The sequence below is a fragment of the Pseudophryne corroboree genome, chromosome 5, assembly GCF_028390025.1.
Source record: "Pseudophryne corroboree isolate aPseCor3 chromosome 5, aPseCor3.hap2, whole genome shotgun sequence".
In the NCBI taxonomy this organism is placed as follows: Eukaryota; Metazoa; Chordata; class Amphibia; order Anura; family Myobatrachidae; genus Pseudophryne; species Pseudophryne corroboree.
Genome location: NC_086448.1, coordinates 140759842 through 140778234, shown reverse-complemented (window position 1 = coordinate 140778234; position 18393 = coordinate 140759842). Strand labels below are relative to the sequence as shown.

General features: G+C 46.0%; 1 protein-coding gene and 1 pseudogene across 1 annotated transcript in view; both read right to left on the bottom strand.

Annotated features, from left to right (window-relative positions):
* The window catches only part of LOC134927385 (ATP-dependent translocase ABCB1-like), a 943310-nt gene that overhangs the window by 561547 nt on the left and 363370 nt on the right, over positions 1-18393 (bottom strand). The window lies entirely within an intron of this gene.
* LOC134930313 (5S ribosomal RNA) lies at positions 15865-15983 on the bottom strand (annotated as a pseudogene).

The following is an 18393-nucleotide window of genomic DNA, read 5'->3' as shown; positions in this document are numbered from 1 at the left end:
GAATTATGACGTGGGTAACCGGGAATTGTTGGCTATTAAGGATGCACTCGAGGAGTGGAGACACTGGCTTGAGGGGGCTAAGTTTGTGGTCTCAATTCTCACTGACCATAAGAATCTGGCATATTTAGAGTCAGCGAAGCGTCTCAATGCCAGGCAGGCACAATGGGCTTTGTTTTTTGCTCGCTTTAATTTTTTGATAACATATCGCCCTGGGTCAAAAAACATCAAGGCTGATGCGCTCTCGCAGAGTTTTGCTCCAATCCAGGAGACCACGAGGAGCCGTTGCCCATTGTTTCCCCATCATGTATTAAAGTGGGCATTACCCAGGACCTCTTATCATTAGTCCTTAGAGCACAGGAGCAGGCTCCTCCAGACCTTCCGGTAGGTCTTTTGTTTGTGCCTCCTAGGTTAAGACAGCGAGTGTTCCTGGAATTCCATGCCAAGAAGTCGGCAGGTCACCCGGGTATTGCCAGAACTCGGGAGTTGCTATCTAGGGCGGTGTGGTGGCCCTCGGTGGCTAAGGATGTGGATCAGTGGGTTCGGGCATGTGACATCTGTGCCCGAAATAAGACTCCTAGAGGGGTTCCTGTTGGCCCATTACATCCACTCTCTATCCCATCTAAGCCATGGACCCACATTTTAATGGATTTTGTGGTGGACTTGCCCAAATCCTCGGGGATGACAGCCATCTGGGTTGTCGTTGACAGGTTTTCGAAGATGGCGCACTTCGTTCCACTGGTTGGGCTGCCATCGGCCAGACGCCTGTCTGAATTATTTATGCTGCATGTTGTGCGTCTCCACGGGTTGCCACTTGATGTGGTCTCTGACCGCGGATCCCAGTTTGTGGCCAAATTCTGGAGGGCATGTTGTTCCGATCTCCAGATTTCTGTCAGCTTGTCGTCAGGCTACCATCCGCAGTCTAATGGGCAGACTGAAAGGGTGAACCAGTCCTTAGAGCAGTTCCTCAGGTGTTATGTCTCCAAGTGTCAGACTGACTGGGTTGCTCATCTGTCCATGGCGGAGTTTGCCTATAACAACGCGGCTCACTCTGCTACAGGGATCTCTCCCTTTGTTATGATTCCCGTACTCCAGACCAGGTGAGATCTTATGACAGAGGTCTGAGTACTGGAAAGATATGCTGGTTACGGGAGCAGGAAAGCCTAGTAACCCCTGGCGCCCTAACTCCGTTGTCTCGCCCGTGTTATCAGAAATCCCCTGCGAGACTATGGTTGCTTGAGCCCATGGCAGCCGCGTTCGAAGGGCGGATTATGTCTGCCCAACCCCGATGCCCCCTCAGGTCTTAATGAGAGACAAAGGGAAATCCGAGACAGGGTGATAACAAGGGGCCCTCTGACTAAGCAACCAGGCCAGGGGTTACAAGCTATCTAACTTAACCAAAAGTATGTGCGGACAAACCGCCAGGGAAAAGGACAACAAAAGATCCACTGATCTGTTACTCCTATCCAGCACCGCTGGATACCAGAGTGGACTTGTGGGAGCGGAATCCTCCGCAAAAGCTCCGGAACACAAAAACTAAATAGTAAATAGTAAGCGGTCAAGCCGCAACACACGGCTACGCCGCGACTCACGAACACCACAGGATGTTAAAGGTGCTCGGTAGGACTCCAGGAATAGATGACAAATTCCGAGTACTGGATCACTGAGGTCAGGAACCACCGGATAGAGCAGGACTGGAAACTCTCTGTAACTGACACAGCAAACAGGAAGCTAACACCGGCGTCTGTGAGAAGTCCTGAGAGTGCTTTATTTGAAAACCCCCCAATCAGGATCCAGACAGGGTAATGATTATCATGCCGTGCAGCTGCATGCTGCACGGCCAGGAACAATTAGAACTGATTGATTAGACCCAGCAACGGGGGAACGCGGTCCAACAGTGGCGTCCCCGTTGCTATGGTCTGAGCGGCTCCGTGCGCCCGGCGTCTAGCATTGCTAGGGAGCCGGTGGCTGTCTGCCTGCGGCGTCCCTAGTTGCTTGGCGCCGGGCCGCACTGACGGGCGGACCCTCGGCGCCTAACAGTACCCCCCCCTTGAGGAGGGGTCAAGGAACCCCTAAGGCCAGGTTTCTGAGGAAACTCTCGAAAAAATTCCCTTTTGAGCCTCGGGGCATGGAGATCCTCATCCCGGACCCAAGAACTTTCTTCTGGACCATAACCTCTCCAATGTACCAAAAAATAAAGCCGACCCCGGGACAACTTGGAATCAAGAACCTTCTCAACTAAGAACTCCTGCTGACCCTGTACATCTATTGGTGATTTCCCCTGAGAGATCTTGCGAGGAAATCTACTGGACGAAACATATGGTTTTAACAAGGAGCAATGGAAGGTATTTCCGATCCGTAAAGTTTTTGGTAACCGTAACCGGAAAGCCACTGGATTGACTTGTTTGATAATATGAAATGGTCCAATAAATTTAGGACCCAATCTGGCTGAGGTTTGTCGAAGTTTAATGTTGCGAGTCGACAACCATACCCTATCTCCAACTTTAAAAGTGCACGGCCGCCGGAGCCTGTCAGAAATTTTTTTCTCCCGAAATGCCGCTTTTCTGAGAGCCAGGTGCACTTTTCTCCAAATGAGTTTGAGATGAGAGGTTAAGGTCAGCGAGGAGACAGAGGAATGTTGAAAAAAGGAATTAGCTCTGGGGTGAAAACCAAAAACTGTAAAAAATGGAGATACATTGGTGAAGGAATGACAGGCATTGTTGTAAGCAAACTCTGCAAACGGAAGAAACTCAGACCAGTCATTTTGGAGTTTGGCCGAGTACAAACGCAAATATTGTTTTAATGACTGATTAACTCGCTCAGTCTGCCCGTTGGATTGGGGATGATAGCCAGACGTTAAAGATAATTTCATCTTTAATGAGGCACAAAAATACTTCCAAAATTGTGCAATGAATTGTGGACCCCGATCAGAAACAATATCAGTGGGTAACCCATGGAGTCTGAAAACATGGCGGAGGAACAAGACTGCCAATCCTTGGGCAGATGGCAATCGGGGAAGAGCAATGAAATGGGCCATTTTGCTAAAACGGTCCACTACCACCCATATGACTCGGCATCCGGCTGACAGAGGGAGGTCCACCACAAAATCCATGGAAATATGAGACCATGGCCTAAGAGGGACATTCAAGGGCAAAAGTTGACCGATAGGCAAGGAACGGGGAACCTTATGCTGAGCACAGACCTGACAAGAAAAAACAAACTCCTTAATGTCTTTGGAAAGACCAGGCCACCATACCGAGCGGGAGACTAATTCAAAGGTTTTAGCGATCCCCGGATGCCCGGCAACCTTGCTATCGTGAAACTCCGTCAAAACTGTTGCTCTCAAAAACTCGGGGACATAAAGACGACCAGCAGGAGTATTTCCAGGAGCTTGATGTTGAAGCTGCTTTAACTGGGTAATTAAATCTTGTGTGAGGCCTGCCCGAATGACTGAAGACGGAAGTATGGGAGTAACAGGACTGTTGTCTTGAACTGGAAGAAAACTGCGTGACAGGGCATCTGCCTTGGTATTCTTGGAACCAGGCCTGAAGGTGATAATGAACTTGAAACGAGTAAAAAATAAAGCCCAACGAGCTTGCCGGGCATTCAGCCGTTTAGCTGATTCAATGTATTGAAGATTTGTGTGATCAGTCAAAACTGAAATGGTATGAGTGGCTCCTTCAAGCCAATGCCTCCACTCCTCAAAAGCCCATTTAATAGCCAGTAGTTCCCGGTTACCAACATCGTAGTTGGATTCGGCAGATGAAAATTTCCTGGACATAAAGGCACAAGGATGTAATTCTAGGGAATCCGGATCTTTCTGAGATAGGATAGCCCCTACTCCAACCTCCGAGGCATCGACCTCAACAATGAAAGGCAATTCTGGGTTGGGATGTCTGAGGATAGGGGCTGAGACAAAGGCTTGTTTCAAGGCCTGAAAAGATAACTCCGCTTCACGTGACCAGTTGGTAGGATCTGCTCCCTTTTTAGTCAGTGCCACAATGGGAGCAACTAGGTCAGAGAAGGAGTGAATAAAGCTTCTATAGTAATTCGCAAACCCTAAAAAGCGCAGAATTGCTTTTAAATTGGTGGGTTGCGCCCAACTAAGGATGGCTTGGAGCTTCTTTGGTTCCATACAGAATCCCCGAGGGGAAATAATGTACCCTAAAAAGGATACCTCCGTGACATGAAATTCACACTTCTCCAGCTTGGCATAAAGGTGATTTTCACGTAATTTTTTCAGAACCTGACGCACCTGGGTAACATGTTGTTCAATGGAGTCGGAATATATCAAAATATCGTCTAAGTAGACTACAACGAATTTTCCAAGAAATTCACGGAGCACATCATTAATGAGATCCTGGAAAACTGCCGGAGCGTTGGACAGGCCGAATGGCATAACCAGATACTCATAGTGGCCTGATTGAGTACTGAATGCCGTTTTCCATTCATCCCCCTGACTTGATTCTGATGAGGTTATATGCTCCTCTCATGTCAATCTTAGAGAAAACGTAGCTGATCAAAGAGGACAGAAATCAGCGGCAAAGGGTAAGTATTCTTCACTGAGATTTTATTCAAGGCTCTAAAGTCAATGCAAGGTCTGAGTGATCCATCCTTCTTCTCCACGAAGAAGAAGCCAGCACTTAAAGGGGATTTAGATGGCCTGATAAATCCTTTCCCTAGACTTTCTTTAACATACTCATTCATAGCCACAGTTTCAGGTCCGGACAATGCATATAATCTTCCCTTAGGCAAAGTGGCACCAGGAATTAACTCGATGGCACAATCATAAGGCCTATGAGGAGGCAGAATATCCGCATTGCCCTTGGAAAATACATCAACAAAATCCTGGTATTCCACAGGAATGGGTGCGGGAATGACAGCAGCCATTCTGATGGGAAGCGTAATACATTCCTTATTACAGATGGTACCCCATTGTAAGATCTCCCCCGACTGCCAATCAATGATGGGATTATGAAAGGCCAGCCAAGGGTGACCCAGAACCACAGGAACTGCTGGGCAATGGGTAAGGAAAAACTCAATCTTTTCAGAATGCAGGGCTCCTACTGAAAGTAGAACAGGAGGGGTACAGAGAGAAATTACCCCATTGGACAAGGGACTCCCATCTAAACCATGCATGGTGATATGCCTACCCAAGGCTACCTGAGGAATACCTAAGGCCTTAGCCCATGTTAAATCCATAAAGTTCCCTGCAGCTCCACTGTCCACAAAAGCCGAGACCGAAGAACAGAGGCTGCCAAAGGAAACTTTAGCTGGAACCAACAATGAATTACTTGAGGAGATAAGCTGTAGACCAAAGTGAACCCCCTCACAACTCACTTGGTCGAGGCGTTTCCAGACTTGTTCGGACAACTACGGGCAAAATGTCCCTTACCCCCACAGTATAAACAAAGACCAGAATTTTGCCTTCTGGTTCTTTCTTCAGGAGACAGTTTGGAGAGGCCTATCTGCATGGGCTCCTCCATGTCCACAGGAATGGAAAAAACACAAGGAGTAGACCCGACAGATGCTCCTTTTTCAGCCTTCCGCTCTCTGAGACGACGATCAATCTTAATAGAGAGCTCCATGAGTTTATCGAGAGTCTCAGGAGCGGGATACTGAAGGAGACTGTCTTTTATAGACTCGGATAAGCCGAGGCGAAACTGACTGCGCAAGGCTGGGTCATTCCATCCAGAGTCATTCGACCAACGGCGAAACTCTGTACAATAAATCTCTGCGGGATTCCTACCCTGTCTGAGAGCACGCAACTGACTCTCAGCGGATGCCTCTCTATCAGGGTCGTCATACAATAGCCCTAAAGACCCTAGAAAGGCGTCTACAGACAATAAGGCCGGATCGACTGTCTTTAAACCAAAAGCCCAGGTCTGAGGATCCCCCTGTAGCAAAGAAATAATAATTCCTACCCGCTGAGATTCCGTGCCTGAGGAGACTGGTCTTAAACGAAAATACAGTTTACAAGACTCTTTAAAATTAAAAAACTGCTTTCTATCCCCAGAAAAACGGTCAGGCAGATGCATTTTTGGTTCAGGAATGACCCTAGGGGAAGCCCGTAACAGATCTTCCTGTGACCTCACCCGAAGAGACAGATCCTGAACCATCTGAGTAAGCTCTTGAATCTGGCTAACTAAAAGCTGGCCAGGATTTGGCCCAACACCGGTGGGATTCATGAGGCTGACAAATCTCCCAACTGAATAAGGGAAAAAATTAACTCCTGTTAATTTTAATTTTTAGTTTGGCCGGTGTTAATGTTATGATTCCCGTACTCCAGACCAGGTGAGATCTTATGACAGAGGTCTGAGTACTGGAAAGATATGCTGGTTACGGGAGCAGGAAAGCCTAGTAACCCCTGGCGCCCTAACTCCGTTGTCTCGCCCGTGTTATCAGAAATCCCCTGCGAGACTATGGTTGCTTGAGCCCATGGCAGCCGCGTTCGAAGGGCGGATTATGTCTGCCCAACCCCGATGCCCCCTCAGGTCTTAATGAGAGACAAAGGGAAATCCGAGACAGGGTGATAACAAGGGGCCCTCTGACTAAGCAACCAGGCCAGGGGTTACAAGCTATCTAACTTAACCAAAAGTATGTGCGGACAAACCGCCAGGGAAAAGGACAACAAAAGATCCACTGATCCGTTACTCCTATCCAGCACCGCTGGATACCAGAGTGGACTTGTGGGAGCGGAATCCTCCGCAAAAGCTCCGGAACACAAAAACTAAATAGTAAATAGTAAGCGGTCAAGCCGCAACACACGGCTACGCCGCGACTCACGAACACCACAGGATGTTAAAGGTGCTCGGTAGGACTCCAGGAATAGATGACAAATTCCGAGTACTGGATCACTGAGGTCAGGAACCACCGGATAGAGCAGGACTGGAAACTCTCTGTAACTGACACAGCAAACAGGAAGCTAACACCGGCGTCTGTGAGAAGTCCTGAGAGTGCTTTATTTGAAAACCCCCCAATCAGGATCCAGACAGGGTAATGATTATCATGCCGTGCAGCTGCATGCTGCACGGCCAGGAACAATTAGAACTGATTGATTAGACCCAGCAACGGGGGAACGCGGTCTGACAGTGGCGTCCCCGTTGCTATGGTCTGAGCGGCTCCGTGCGCCCGGCGTCTAGCGTTGCTAGGGAGCCGGCGGCAGTCTGCCTGCGGCGTCCCTAGTTGCTAGGCGCCGGGCCGCACTGACGGGCGGACCCTCGGCGCCTAACACCCTTCCTTTGTGTGTATGGGCATCATCCTAAGGCCAATTCTTTTGACCCCCTGGACTCCACGCCTGGTGGTTCCTCTGTGGTTTCGGTCCTTAGAGGTATTTGGCGGAAAGTGAAGAAAGCCCTTGTGTCTGTGTCATTAGTGACCAACAGGGTTTTTGATAAGCGGAAAAGACCCTGCAGCTTCAAATTAGGAGACTTCGTCTGGTTGTCTACCAAGAATTTGAAGTTGAGACAGCCATCTCATAAGTTAGGCCCCCGGTTCATCGGCCCTTATAAGATCACCAGGGTTATCAATCCGGTGGCATTTCAGTTAGATCTGCCCCGTTCTTTGGGTATCAATAAAACATTTAATTGTTCCCTTTTAAAACGGCGATTAGTAATCCTTCTTCCAGTGGAAGACCTTCCCCTCTTCTGATACGTGGCCAGAGTGAGTTTGTTGTTGAAAGGATTCTTGACTCCAAGGTGGTTCGGGGTCGGCTGTCATTTTTGGTGCACTGGAAGGGGTATGGCCCGGAGGAGCGGTCGTGGGTGCGCAGTTGTGATCTTCATGCCCCCAGACTGATACGCTCTTTCTTCTCGCAGTTCCCTGATAAACCCGGTGGGAGGGGTTCTTTGACCCCTCGTCAGAGGGGGGGGTACTGTTAGGGTCTCCTGCCCTGTGCTGCCACGTCGTCATGGCAACCGGGAGACAAGTGCTAGCGGAGTAACCTGAGCACAGCTGATACTCCGGTTCGGGTCTTTTGCTGTGCAGTGGTTATAGGCTCTGTGCACGGCAGGGGATCCGGTGCTGGTTTTTGTGCTCACAGTCTGTGAGGTCTGAGTGGGGCGTGGACAGCACCTGCTTTATAAGGCCTCTTCTCAGGTTAAGCAGATGCTGCTGAATCTTTGTTGGTTAGTCAGTTCCTGAAAGTTAGCCAGTACTGTGTAGCTTTGTATTTGTTTGTTGCTTACTGCAAATAGGCCTGGGGATTTGGTATTACACTCTGCCAATCCAGACCTAGCAGTAAGACTGGAGTCAGTTGTTTAGCTTGCTGGGGTTCTGTTACTACTCTGTGAACTTAGCAAGTTTGCGGCTGTATTCTAAGACTTGCCTGTCTAATCCTGTCTCACTGTGCTAGGTGTCAGGGGTCAGTTTAGTGGCAGTAAGCTGAACCTGTGCACTGCAAGTGAGAATTAGGATTGTGGAGACTCTCCTTGTGTCTCTCATTCCATCTCTGACCAAGGAGTTTACTGCCACACCCGTTGGTAACCCTTTAGGGTTTTGCTGTTGCCCTTAGCAACAGCATTTCGGGTTCTCTACGTATTAAAACACAACATCTTGCTTTTCCCATCTGAGCATTACTAATACAAGGGAGACACCCAGTTCAATAGCCTCTGGGCTTCTCTGTTCACTTTGTGTATATTTTGTTACCCTATCACCTTCTGTGTACGTAATGTCATATTCCCCAGTCTGTCTGTGAGTCCATTTGTTTTGCATACCTATCCGTTCAGACACCAGTACATTCCTGCAGGCACTGGAGTGCATAACAGTTCTGACACCAGTACTTTCCTGCAGGCACTGGTGTGCATAACACTGTACAGTCCGGGAATCGCATGCCTAGTGAAGTGGAATCTAGTCAGGATTTGGTACCGGGGACACAGTATGTCCATCAACTGTCTAAATCCCACTGCACTAATGGCGGATACCAGACGCACACCAAACACCAGCATAATTGTTATGGCCTCAGTAATCTGCTTTGCAACAGGGTGACTGCTGTCATATTTAATCTTCCTCGCAAAAGACTGTTGGACAGTCAATTGCTTAGTTAAAGTAGTACAAGTGGTCTTCCAACTTCCTCTCTGGGATGACGATCGACTCCCAGGAGCAACAACAGCAGCCACAGCAGTAGGCGTACCACTCAAGGATCCTCCTGAGGAATCCCGGATAGGAGAGGACTCGTCAGTCATGCCTGTGACATGGCCTGCAGGACTACTTCCGTACCTGACTGAGGAGGAAATTGACATTGAGGGAGTTGGTGGTGTGGATTGCAGGAGCTTGGATACAACAGGAAGAAGGGATTTAGGTATCAATGGACTGCTTATGCTATTACCTAGAGTTTCTGAACTTGACAATAAATTATGAATAATGTACTTGATGTGACGTATAAGGGAGGATGTTCCTAGGTGGTTAACGTCCTTACCCCTAATTATTATGAATTGACAAAGGCAACACATGGCTTGACACCTGTTGTCCAGATTTGTGGAGAAATAATTCCACACCGAAGAGGTGGCTTTTTTGGTAATTTGCCTAGGCATGACAATGGACTTTTTCATCCCAAGGACAACTGTCTCCACTGGTGCCTTATTCAAACAAACCACACCACCATCAGAATCCTCATTGTCAACTTCCTCCTCAGCGATAGCTACATCAATATCCTCCTCATCCTGGTGTACTTCTACAGTGACATCCTCAATCTCAATATCAGCAACTGGACTGGTGGTGCTCCTTCCAGCACTTGCAGAGGGCATGCAAATGGTGGTAGGAGCCTCCTCTTCCCACAATTCTTTGGAAGATCAGGCCTAGACATTGCAACCGTGGACACACTTGTCTATCCTTGGAGATTTTTGCTATCTCTGAGTCTGAACGCACAGTTGTTCTTTTTTCCTGTGCTTTAACAAGCTTTATTTTATTTTTTTTGAGAGAGGGAGGAGGGCTTCCATCTTCATGAGAAGCTGAACCACCAGTCATGAATATAGGCCAATGACTTAGTCTTTTCTTGCCACTTCATGTTGTAAATGGCATTTTGCCAATTTTACTTTTCTCATCAGATTTCTTTTTTTTGGGGGGGGTCATTAATTTTGGCTTCTTATATTTTACATTAGCTCTGTGACATTGGGCATCGGCCTTAGCAGATGACATTGATGGAATTGCATCATCAATGTAAAGACTGGTGGAAGCAGAAGCTTCAGCACTAGTACTAGGAACTGGAAGTGGTTCCTGATCTTTCACTATTTTTCCTCCAAGTTTTTGCTCTCCATTTCACAGGACAGCGCCCCTTTATTTTTACAGCAAACAAACAGTTCCCCTTTATATTTTCAGCACCCCTGTATTCTTACAGCATACATGGCAGAGCCAGTATACCTTTATTTTAACAACATCCGCGTATTTACAGCATATAGGACAGGACCAGAACTGCTGTATTTTAACAACACCCCTGTATTTTTACAGCATAAAGGAGAAGGCCAGTGTACCTTTATTTTAACAACACCCCTGTATTTACAGCATACCCGGCAGGACCAGCACCCCTGTATTTTAATAATAACACTCCTGTATTTTTACAGCATACAGGACAGGCCAGCACCCCTGTATTGTTTTAAAGCATACAGGATAGTGCCCCTGTACAGCACAGTGACAGGACAGCAACACTTATTTTACAGCACCGCTAACAGCACAGGACACCACAGGACAGCATCCCTAACAGCACACAGGAGAGCACCCCTAAAGAGAACACACTGACCCCACCCAATGCCACCACCCACAGAGAGACAGAGGTCTGTTTCCCTCACTCTCCAAGTCCGGAGTGAAAATGGCAAAAGAATCCGACAGCAGGATGATGACGTTTTGCCTTATTCTGGGATCCGAGTCTGGTGGGAAGTCCTGAGCCAGGCTCGAATCTCGGCTCAGATTGTGAAGTTCGGGGAAAGGGGGGGAATTCAGATTTCTGAGATCCAAACCAGCTCATATCTACAAGGAATGCAAACATCTCACTCTACAGCTGAAGAAACATGGGAGAATGTTTTACAGCCTGAACACCTGAACGCCTGTAGTAAAATAGCAACAGGGAAATTAAAGTGGGGCTTCTGTCAGCCCTTGATTCTGTAAGTTACAGCAAGCTGTCAGTCATTCAAATCATCATAAGACTGTATACAGATACGACTGTACGGAGGATAGTAAATGGACATGACAACTGGCTTTGTGTGTTTTAAAACTCACTCTGAGGTGTTTATTGTGTGTACTGCATAAAGGCAGTACTGCATAAATTATTCATAAGTAAAATAACAAAATTTTTCTAAAAGACATACAAATTTTAATTAACAAGGAATCAGTGTTCAGAGATATGTACTGTGGCCTTGAAAATATAAATTGTAGCAATAGACACCTGCAGAATATAATTGGCCTTTGTTATGTTTTATGAAAACCGAAACCTAACAACTTTGGTATGTTGCTGATAATGTGAGCCTAAAGGGGGTGACACATGGAGAGATCAGTGCTTAAAATCTAAGCAATCTGACAAGGTTGCTTTGAACTTAAGCACAGATCTCTCCGTGTGTATGCCCCACAGCGATAGTGATGCACGGCCCTGCACGTCGCTATCGCCGGTGCTAGATTGGCACAATCTAGCAGGTTGCTCATTTCACTGCTGGGTGATATGAGCACCTCCCCACCCCGTCTGCCCCCCTTGCTCAGCAGACAATGCGCTGTGCTGAGTGGTCACTGATAGAACGCTCACCACACATCTTTCCCCGTGTGTACAGGGCTTTGAAGGCAAACTTTTTTTCTATTAAATGAACACCACAAAATGGAGTCATGTAGTTATTATGGCTCCCAACTCTATCAGGGACAAGTGTGAAAACAAAATGATAGATTACGAAACAAAAAAAGAATGTAGAGGAGGGCAACACACCAAAAAAAGCAGAAATAGAGAAAAGATAATACACAGAGACAAGAAAACAATATACCTTTAATTTGAGTAATACTACACTCACAGTCCATCATGGAAAATTATCAAAAGGTTTAAAATTCGCACCCACCAAATCACCCAGCAAATTTAAGATATGATGCGATTTACAATCATTTGTGAGAAAAATGACCTATAAAAACACTTAGCAAGTACCTCTATCATAAGAAACTATGACAAAAGAAATGCAGAGGACAAAAGATTCAAACATATATAATTAAAACCCAAGTCTAAATTGTATCTGAGTCATCTGAAATACATGTTATTAAGACTTTTGAATCACTAGTTACCTGGGACCTTGAATCATTAGATGATATTGTGAATAAAACAAAAAACACAAAAAAATTCAAGATAAAACATGAACAATCTCACACACAAAGACATACAGGCACTGAAATAATTAGAACACAATGGGGACATACTTGTGAAGCTAGCGGACAAAGGGGAAGGAATAGTGATGCTGGACAAAACCAAATACATACATGAATCTCTTAGGATACTGAGGGGCAAATTTATTAAGCTTGGTGAAGTGATAAAGTGGAAGGTGATAAAGCACCAGCCAGTAAGCTCCTAGCTGTCATTTTTCATACCCAACCTGTGACGTGGAAGTTAGGATCTGATTGGCTGGTACTTTATCACCTTTCACTTTATCACTTCACCAGGCTTAATAAATCTGCCACTCTGAGACACAACACATACCACATACTGAAAGGAGACCCCACTTCATAATATAAGACAGGATTAGAAAAATTACTGAGATGGGAATGTGACAATGATATCCTCACAAAACAAGAATTCACTTTTTTACAGAATGAGCATCCGATCATACCAGTGTAGTACCATCTGCCTAAAATACACAAGGACTAGACAAACCCACCATGATGACCATTAATCGCAGGCAACCTTTTGCAATATGCATACTCATTCTTATAGGACCTGGTCAAGACACTCCCAAAATACATTGGAGACACAACAGACATACTACATACCTTACATGCCATAGAATGGCAACCTGACAACTGGATAGCCATGAGTTAGCTCATTATGCACGGTTATTGATCATACACAAGGACTGGATGGCACTAGACACTTCTTTCAGAAAGACATGGACCAGACCCAGACTGACTTTATTGTTGCATCCATAGACTTCATATTACATCACAAATTTGAATGGTTCAACAACATATTTTACTTAAATACAACTGGTACCATCTTGAGATCAAGGGTCGCACTGAGTTATGTGATTTCGAGTGGAGGTAAAGAAACAAAAAAAGCTTTTAATAGGGTAATGCTGTAAACCGCCAGATATAACCATCTGACGAATAACAACTCTTCAAATCGAAAAAGCTGCTGGAATGGGGGAGGTCATTATCATTGGGGGCTTTTACTACCTGGATATAAATTTGTACACCGAAACAGTAAATACAGCTAGGGGAAACAGGTTCTTAAACATGCTAAAAGACCATTACTTGTCCTAGGTAATCGAGGAACCAACTAAGCATAGGACTAAACTGGACCTACTACCAACTAATAATGAGGAGATAAAATCAAATACTAAAGTAAGGAGACCTTGGGAAATACCAATAATAATATGATCACATTCAATATCAGCTTCCAAAAACAACACTATAAGGCTCTAACTAAGACTTTAAACTTTAGAAAAGCTAATTTCAACTTGCTGAAACAAACAATGAAGGACATTAATTGGGAAATTGTATTTCATAGTAAGAATACAGCTCAAATGTGGGATGTTTTTACAACTTTGCTCAATACATACACTCATTTGTTCATTCCCAAAGTCAATAAAAACAGGAGTAGTAAATTCAAACTAAAGTGGCTTAATAAGAAGGTCAAGGAACAAATGGATAATATGAGGCAGACTTTCAAAGCATTTAAGTCTGACGGGAAGGCAAAATCATTACAGTTCTACGAGGAATGTAACAAAAAATGCAAAAAAGAAATCAGAGCATCTAAAATAGAAAATGAAAAACAAATCACAAAGGCGAGTGAAACAAACCCCAAAAAGTTATTTAATGATGTAAAAGGTTAATAAAGGAGACTAGTGGACCATTAAAGGGCAAGTTGGATGTCTTGATTAATGATGATAGGGAAAAAGCAGAGTTATTGAATAAATTCTTTTCATCAGTGCACATGAGAGAGGACGGGTTGACGAGAATAGAACACAACATAAACTATAATAACGACCCATTGTTAAGTACATGGTTAAACGAGGAAGTAGTCTGGGAGAGACTAAGTAGAATTAAGATAAATAAATATCCTGGGCCAGATGGACTTCACCCCAGGGTTCTTATGGAACATAACGCAGAGCTATCGAGACCCCCTATATTTGATTTTCAGTGAGTAAATTATATCATGAATGATACCGAAATACTGGCCTATAGCAGAGGTAGTCCCAATATTTGAAAAGGGAATTAAAACTCATCCCAGTAACTATAGACTGGTAAGTGTGGCATCTATAGTGGGGAAAATACTGGAAGGAATATTAATGGATAGCATGTTAGAGTAAAAAGAGATGTGGTGAATGCAGCCCTGCGCTGTTGTATAAGCAGCTAGTTTTAAATCAATGGAATTCACCCTCAAAAATTCCACAAGTGCAAATATTTGTATGTAAAAAGAGATGAAAAACTAGCGCTGCTACTGTTTTACAATAAAAACAATAAAAATGTTATGTAACACGTCTGACTCAGCTGTTATGTGAGCTGTTCCAATGGAATCTTCAGGACGATTCTGTTACGATCCTGATGCTCAGGACAGGGAAGGTCTTATACGGTGAGACCTGAGCAGCAGGACGTTATGCTGGGAGAGGGAAACAGAATGGGAATAGCCCCTGGCACCCTACCTCCGTTGTTTTACCCGTGCTGTCAATTCACTCTTGCGAGACTATGGTTTCTTGGGTCCATGGCAGCCGCGTTTGAAGGGCGGATTAAGTCTGCCCAACTCCGATGCCCCCTCAGGTCTTAAGGAGAGACAAAGAGTGAACTGAGACAGGGTAATAACAAGGGGCCCTCTAACTGAACAACAAGGCCAGGGACTACTGGCTAACTTAAAACTAAAAGTATGCACGGCACGCCGCCAAAGGAAAAGGACTACAAAGAAAACCACTGTCCACTTCCCCACACGGCACCGCCGAGCTACGGGGAGGACAGTGAAAGCGGAAACCTCCGCAAATGCACCAATACAAAGAAGTAAGTACTAAGCGGCATAGGCCGCAACACGCTGCTGATGCCGCTACTCACGAAACCGGGCGAGAACCCCAGATGACAGCAACAGGTTCACAAGGACCAGAAGGATTCCCAGAACCGGCTTCGGATCTCCAAGGCACAAGAGGGCAGGGAACAAGATCCACCAAATGCAGCTGACAGGAACAGAGTTCTTGCTAAGAGATTGGTAAATCTGCACAGAATACAATATTAGTGATGTTTATGTTACTCAGATAATTAGTTAAACCAACATAGTGCTTACTAAATAAGCTGGTGGTGCTCCCGGAAAATAGTTCAGAAAACTAAATGAAAAAATGAGGTCTTAAGAAAAGAGCAAAAGACAAAAGGCTGCTATATGCCTTTTCCAGGGCACACTTAGAAAAATATGTGAAGAATTGTAAGAATGTGTGTGAATTAATACGTAACCTTTATTGAGATATACTTACTAAAAGGGAGGAGGCAGATAAGGATAATTTAATGCAAATTTTGGGCGAAAATATTTTTTAGAAGAGCAAAAATATGTTTACTCCCTTAGTAAGTCCAAAGAATTGCTTTGTTTCTGAATTGAACAGATATTACTGGGAGTAAATGGACTCCATGGGGTTAAGCTATCCCATATCAGAGTATCCCAGCCAAGCAGAAAGCCTGAGGGTGCACAGGAAGCTGGAAGGGCTCATAAATGTGGGAGTAAAATACCTACGGTACCTAGTATTCCCTGGTGGTCTCCCAACCGGGTACTGACCAGGCCCTGCAGTGTATGGCTTCCAAGATCAGACGAGGTTGGGCATACTCAGTGCGGTTTGACCGTAGGTGTTAGGCGCCGGGGTCCGCTCGGCCGTGCGGCCCGGCGCCTAGCAACCAGGGACGCCGGGCGCGTTCAGCCGCCGGCTCCCTGGCAACGCTGAGACGCTGGGCGCACGGAGCCGCCTCTGGCCTTAGCAACGGGGACGCCACGTGCAGCCGCGTTCCCCATTGCTGGGTCTATCCTATTGCCCTGATTGCATGCTGCACGGCATTTCTTTTGATTGTCCTTTCTGGATCTTGATTGGAGGGTGCCTGAATAAAGGCATCCTCAGGACTTCCTACAGACGCCGGTGATAGTTTCCTGTTTGCCTTGTCTGCTGCAGAGAGTTCCCAGTCCCGGTCTATTTAGTTGTTCCTGTTCTCAGAGATCCTGTACTCGGAAGTTACCATCTGTTCCTGGAGTCTGACCGAGCACCTTTAACATCTGGTGGTGTTCGTGAGTCGCGGCGCAGCCGTGTGTTGCGGCTAGTCCGCTACTATTTATTATTTTGTTTATATTGTGTTCTGGAGTTTTGCGGAGGATTCCGCTTCCACAGATCCACTCTGGTGTCCAGCGGTGCCGGATAGGAGTGTCGGATCAGTGGATCTTTGGTTGTCCTTTTCCCTGGCGGCAAATCTGCACATACCTTTTGATTTAGTTAAGTCAGCTTGTAACCCCTGGCCGTGTTGCTTAGTCAGAGGGCCCCTTGTTATCACCCTGTCTCGGACTTCCCCTTGTCTCCCATTAAGACCTGCGGGGGCATTGGGGTTGGGCAGACATAATCCGCCCTTCGAACGCGGCTGCCATGGGCTCAAGCAACCATAGTCTCGCAGGGGATTTCTGATAACACGGGCGAGACAACGGAGTTAGGGCGCCAGGGGTTACTAGGCCTTCCAGCTCCCACAACCAGCTTATTTTCCTGAACTCAGATCCCTGTCATAAGATCTCCTCCGGTCTGGAGTTCAGGAATCATAACATTATCACCGGCCAAACAAAAGAAAAAATTTGAACAAGAGTTAATTTTTTCACTTATTCAGTTGGGAGATTTTTTGTCGGCCTCATGAATCCCACCGGTGTTGGGCCAAATCCTGGCCAGTTTCTAGTTAGTCAGATTCAGGAACTTACTCAGATGGTTCAGGATCTGTCCCTCCGGGTGAGCTCACAGGAAGATCTGTTACGGACCTCCCCGAGGGTCGTCCCTGAACCAAAAATGCATCTGCCTGACCGTTTTTCTGGGGATAGAAAGCAGTTTTTTAATTTTAAAGAATCTTGCAAACTGTATTTTCGTTTAAGACCAGTTACCTCAGGTACAGAGGCTCAGCGGGTTGGGATTATTATTTCTCTGCTCCAGGGGATCCTCAGACCTGGGCTTTTTGTTTAAAGACAGACGATCCGGCCTTATCGTCTGTAGACGCCTTTTTAAAATCTTTAGGGCTATTGTATGACGACCCTGATAGAGAGGCATCCGCAGAAAGTCAGTTGCGTGCTCTTAGACAGGGTAGGAATCCCGCAGAGAATTATTGTACGGAGTTTCGCCGTTGGTCGAACGACTGTGGCTGGAATGACCCAGCCCTGCGCAGTCAGTTTCGCCTCGGCTTATCTGAATCTATAAAAGACAGTCTCCTCCAGTATCCCGCTCCTGCGACCCTCGATAAACTCATGGAGCTCTCTATTAAGATAGATCGTCGGCTCAGAGAGCGGAGGGCTGAAAAAGGGGCATCTGTCGGGTCCTCTTCCAGGGTTCCTTCCATTCCTGTAGACATAGAGGAGCCTATGCAGATAGGTCTCTCCAAATTGTCTCCGGAAGAAAGAACCAGGAGGCAAAATTCTGGTCTGTGTTTATACTGCGGAGGTAAGGGACATTTTGCCCGTAGTTGTCCAAACAAGTCGGGAAACTTCCTGACCAAGTGAGTTGTGAGGGGGTTCACTTTGGTCTGCAGCTCATCTCCTCAAATAATTCACTGTTGGTTCCTGTTAAAGTTTCCTATGGCAGCCTCTGTTCCTTGGTCTCTGCTTTTGTGGACAGTGGAGCTGCAGGAAACTTTATGGATTTAACATGGGCCAAGGCCTTAGGTATTCCTCAGCTAACCTTGAATAGGTGTATCACCATGCATGGTTTAGACGGGAGTCCCTTGTCCAATGGGGTTATTTCTCTATGTACACCTCCAGTTTTGCTCTCGGTGGGAGCTTTGCATTCTGAAAAGATTGAGTTTTTCCTTACCCATTGTCCAGCAGTTCCTGTGGTTCTGGGTCACCCTTGGCTGGCCTTTCATAATCCCATCATAGATTGGCAGTCCGGGGAGATCCTACAATGGGGTACCATCTGTGATAAAGAATGTATTACGCTTCCTATCCGAGTAGCTGCCGCCGGTTCCGCACATATTCCTGGGGAATACCAGGATTTTGTTGATGTGTTTTCTAAGGGCAATGCAGATATT